This window comes from Argopecten irradians, unplaced genomic scaffold (assembly GCF_041381155.1).
Source record: "Argopecten irradians isolate NY unplaced genomic scaffold, Ai_NY scaffold_0135, whole genome shotgun sequence".
NCBI lineage: Eukaryota > Metazoa > Mollusca > Bivalvia > Pectinida > Pectinidae > Argopecten > Argopecten irradians.
Window position 1 is genome coordinate 24,503 of NW_027187602.1, and position 6,055 is coordinate 30,557.

Below are 6,055 nucleotides of genomic sequence, written 5' to 3' on the forward strand. Positions count from 1 at the left end.
TCTTAACGTTTTAATATGTGTCACCCACACGAGCTATGTACCCAATTTTTTTTTTATTGTGTTTAACCTACGTTGTATGGGACGTTAAGAATGTCAATCAAATTATAATCAAGAACCCCCCCCTATCAGTTACCACAATTGGTCCCCGAATACATTCATATACCAATACAATACGCCAGTCATCTTTACAGGCAAAAAATAGATTTTAATTTTTTAGTGACTATATGCATTCCCAATCTTTCAAATATAAAGACGTAAAAATAGGATTATAACAGTTTTGTTATCCATTTTGCATATACCACTATACTCCATGACTTTGGAGTCGTTAATCGTTCGATATTGTCACTGAAGGCTGAGATGTTTACAGCACTTTTTCTTGTTCATATTGAACTTTGTATAACCACTATTCTTGTTATAATCTAATTTCTATACCTATATAAAACAGTACATATATTTTATTTCATTTCGTTTGATTTATCTAAAGCCAATCTGATAATAGGAGGTTGTTCAAGTGGTTTTATAGGTTATGGTACAGTAATTTTCTATTTTCCACTTTAAAGTACTATCCCTATAAAAGCATACTGCTATTTAAAGACACCCATCAAACACCGCATCCCATTATATTACATCGACAGCAGACGAACCAGTCGTCCCACTTCTATCTGCAACTTAACTCAAAATCAACAAATTGAGAATTTCAACGACAAATATGCATATCCCCATGGATGATTAGGAATAAATCATTTTTAACGTTCTTGGCAATACAGAAAATGCAGAAGGACCCATTTCTGAAGGACACTTATTCGTTTGGATTCTTGGTTGTCAACCGTTCGATTTTTTTTTATTGTACTATTCCTACCAGTAGGGTAAAGCATATGGATCATTCAGCAAACTATTAACACATTGAATACACGATAGCAAATGTAAAAAAAAAAAAGTTGTCATTTCACTATTTGTTTCATTAGTTACTTGGTATACGGTTCAATTAATACTTAAGGAGGTACTTAAATGGCATTTTCTTTTTGTATACATACGACAATTATACTTTAATTCCTTTATATTTACATTCAATCCCCTATATGGCAATATCTTTGCATTTTGCTATTCATATTATAAACACTTATGTTATACAATTTCATTTTAGCTCCATTTCAACTAGATCATTAACAATAAGAATTAAAGTCTTTATAACTTTACACAAAATGTCACTTTGTCGTCAGTACAATTGCATAACATTTAAACTCCAACGACAAAATGATTGTTTATCTAACGTTATGCTAATCAGACATCAGTCAAACTTGGTAAAAATCTATTCTATTCAAATAGAGTCAGGGTAAGTAATTCTAAAGTCATAATAGTTTAAGTACATGTGACTTCTTTATCCGAGTATCATTTCATGATTTTTGTACATACAGTGTTGTACATTTTTGTACTTGCACTTGTCCCATTACGTATTCAGTTTAGTACTAACTTGGTACATTATAAGTACGTACACTAGTAATTAATTCTAATATAAAGTTTGTACGTAAGCAATTCGTCCTTCTCTGGCTGAGGTTCTTACCTGCAGAATAACGCTTAGGTGGAAACCTCAGAAAACTTAGCACATTGAAGATGGACTGGGATACGGACGTCGTTCTCAGTGCAGAGTGGATGTCATTTTGAGTAATCAGTCTTATTTTGGCGATTCTGCTATATGCGTTGCACCCAGCATAAGCAAGAGTGCTATTTACAATGTGAGAGGTAATGATCAACTGGCCAGTCGATTTCATCGAACGTTTTGCTTTGCTGTCTGTCAGACATTACGTAACGTTTCAAAAGTGACTTGCTATTGCTAAACCTCCAACGTTTTTGAAGAAGATAAATGATAAGACAGTAGGTATGTCGATTGTTTCAGTGTGACCATGGTGAATTCTGCTACTCGATGTCTCTGGCTGTTTTACATCGCTCAGTTAAAGAGTATGTAGAATAGCAAGAATACTACTAATATAAAAGATACAACATAAGCATGACGAAGTATTAATCATCACACAACTCATCGGATATGTATAGCCCGTTTATGCGTTCTTATATATTAGAATCCCTCTAGATGAGGATGCACTATTTGTTCCTATACTTTCATCCTAGAGCCATTTAACGAATTCAACACAATATTGCAGGTATTACTTTAGCTCTAATATGACATTATTCTTTTGAATTTCACTTGCCAGGCATTATGGTACTATGCATGTGAATCTGGAGGCTGAGGTATATTTGTGTATTGTCTCTTTGACTTGTGAACTCTTGTCCGTTTTATAGTGCTATTCTCATGTAAGACATGCTAAAGATTCTAAAACTCCATCCCGTATTACATTATGACCTGGCAACGGGGCCCCACTCCCTTATATACATAACGGTAAAATTTCACAGAGTCCGGTTTTTTATTTATGAAAATTAGTGTTATACTATATGTAGCGATAATTTAGGATGCAGGGTGAATATTATGAAAAGATATGTTTTCCATGGAAAGGAAATAGAGATCACTTACGAGGAAATGTGTATGTTTCCAGATAAAAGTGAGAGGTTTTGAGGTTTACACATCAGATATCGTAGCTGTTTGGGTTGGGTTTTGGTTTATTAAATTAACATGCTATTAACAGCTATGGTCATGTAAGTACGGTCTCCCATGTATGCGGTGTGTGTAGCGTGTATGAAGCGTGCGATGCGTTGTTTTTGGGAGACTGTGGTATGTTTGTAGTGTCTTCTTCTATATAGTGGAACTCTTACCCTTTTTTATGTTTATTTAAGGAATAGATGTTGAGGTTATGGAGGGAATAATGATAATGGAGCCCGTGTAAATTTTATGTAACCCGGGCTTTTATTTTGTTGAGGTTATGAGGGTACATGTATAATGATAATGGAGCACGTGTAAATTATGTAACCCCGGGTTACATAAAATTTACACGGGCACCATTATCATTATTCCCTCATAACCTCAACAAAATAAACATCTATCCTTAAATAAATATACTTCAAGTTCAAAATTCCCGGATACTTCAAATTCAAAATTCAGCGAGATTAAAAACAACGATTATTATTCAGTCCAAGAGCCTTTGATTTACAAATATTGTTGAAATAAAATTAAAGATACAAAGGTATATCGCTATCAATAGCTTTGAAATGGTAATTTAGGTTATTTGTGGCCGTTGTCCAATTAATATAATAGCCTATATAATACTTACTGAATTATATATACGACTTAATTATATGCTTTTAAAAACATCAAATTTGATCCATCCTTTATCTTAAGAGTTTATTATTTCATTGCTGTTCAAATAAAAACTAAACTCTGTAGTAATACTTTAAGATAACCCACCTCGCCTGACAAATAGTATAGTTTCACTATCAAAAATAGTAGCAGACCATTTAGTAATTTCTTCTCAGTTTACAATATTTACTTACTTTACAGCCATTACCAACATTGAGAAGTTTCTAACCTTTACTTCAAGTTAAAGATATGAAACATAATTAATTGCATCCCGTCCGAAAAAAATCCATGGCACTATATCCTATACTGTGAATGAAGTACTGATTGCGCCTACACGAAAAGACCCGAGGTAAAAATTTTAATGGGGTTTTTTTTTTTAATTTTATTTTGTGTGTTATCTTAGACATATAGTGCACAACGATTAAATACCAAGTGGATGAATATCATATTATGCTCGGCGGTATGGAGCCATCTTAAACCATTTATCGGTCGGTATTGGGCAGCTATTAACCTAATCCAATTGCATTAAGTAATTTTCATTTAAATTTTACTGGCTTTTCCCAATTTTTCTGCTAAATCTTCAGGAATATTACTACGCCATACAGTTTTGATTCCGTGAATTAAAGGGAAAAATATCTAACGAATTAATTGGTAAAACTTTATTTGTATAAAAATGTTACATTGACATATAATATAATTGTTACAAACGAATAACTGAAAGGAGAAACCAGCAGCTAAATTCAAAACACAATTTAATTATATATACAATATTATACAGAGATGGTTTTACAATATCTAAAGTAATTGGTGGTGGTACAAGACTAGTTACGATGATTTAAAGTGTTACTTATCTGTATGCGAATTCCTGGTATAATCCTTGATCCTTCCAGGTTTTCAAATTAACAATAATCACAAATCCACAAGGAAAATTGAATGTCCACAGATGATTGTAAAGTTCCAGGCAATATGAATAAATCCACACAAAGTGTTGTAATAATCCACAGATAAAGTCACAATAGCTCTCTCCCAATTATAATCTTATATGGCAGCTGTACAATTCTTGATATGTCTTATTACAGGTCTCATTACAGTTCTGATTAGCCTTGGGCAGCTGGAGTATATATATAGCTAAACCGTAATTCAAGAATATTGGAGAACCTTCTACTTCTAGAAATATCTAACTAAAAAACAGTAAACAAGTAAACACACATAACTTTCTGGAAATAGATCATTCTAGATCTCTACTTAAAATCAACATGTTTACAAACATATTTGTTTATACATGATTATATTCTAGGAAGTTCTATAACCTAAATCAATGACATGACCTTCATAGGATGTATTGATAAAAAAAGCTATAGGAGTTATCTCCCTTATCTCATAACTACATGTATTTAGTGTCATACATAACACACCCCTCCTTAAAGAAAAGAAAGTTTTCTTGAAAAGGAAACTTTCTTGACATATCAAGTAATATTTAAATCCTTGATAAAGCATCAGCTAGAATATTGTCTTTCCCTTTGATATTTTTGATGTCAAGATTGTATTCTTGCAAAGTCAAACTCCACCTGAGAATTCTTTGGATTTTTTGTTTTTCATTTTCCCAATGAATGTCAAAGGGTTGTGGTCGGTGAAGACCAACACAGGCACAACTGTAGTGCAGAGATACACATCAAATTGGTTCAAGGCCAAAATCAACGCTAAACATTCTTTCTCAATGGTGGAATAATTTCTCTGGTGTTTGTCAAACTTTTTCGAGAATAAACAATATTGGCAATGGTCATAAATTGTTCAGTTCCTTCTTGCATCCACCCCAAAACAGCACCAACACCTACATCACTGGCGTCAACAAACAGTTTAATAAATGTTTATTAAATCTGGAGCAGTCAGAACTGGTGAGTTTGATAGAATGGCTTTCAATTTCTCAAATGCAGACTTAATTCGTTGACCAAAGACAAATTTGACTTTTTTTTTTTTATCAAAGTCAGTTATGTGGAGGTGAGCTGCCTATAAACAGAGATAATTTAATGAACAAAAATTATATGTATGTAACACAGCCAAATCCAAAGAAACCTCATCAGCTCACACCTCTTCGCCTTCTCCAGGACTATTGGCCCAATCTCTAATTGATTTACTTTGGAAATTCTGAGCCCAGGGTTAACCCCATCCCACGCCCGTTACCCCCACCATGACCTTAACCACAATTCCACAACATTTCCCCCTAATGCATGACTAAACATCCCCAACAGGTTCACAACGTTTTACCGACACTATCAAGGTAAGTGAGTCGCTCCGAAGAAATTAACCCTAAACCTGTCCCGCGTTGCATAGGACTTCCTCCAGCGTGTCGTGGTAGATTGATCGTCGTCTTCGAAGTATTCCACCACGAGCCTTTCTATCCAGTCTGATTATCACGCGTTACGCTGTTATATCCGCCGTTTGCATAATGTTGCCGGAGACAATACAACGATCACCAACAGTGTCCTAACATAAGACTTGTTTCATACACCTTTGTGGTCTGTTTCAAACAGGGGCCGCCGCCATAATATTCAACGCTCTAAAATCAGAAAAGATGGCACCAGCCCATCACCATACAACCGGTCAAACATGCTTTACGTACTTGGCCTTTGGCCAACCTTTGGTCAATACAACGAGTCAATGCCTTGGAAATTGGGATAAGAGTTCTGTTGAACTGCCAGAGTTTTCCTTTTTTTCTGAATATCAGTACAGAACCCGGTATGTCCTGTCTGGCTTTGGTTTCCAGAAAACACCATAGGAGCAGAACCAATCACACTTTTGCTTGGATTATCA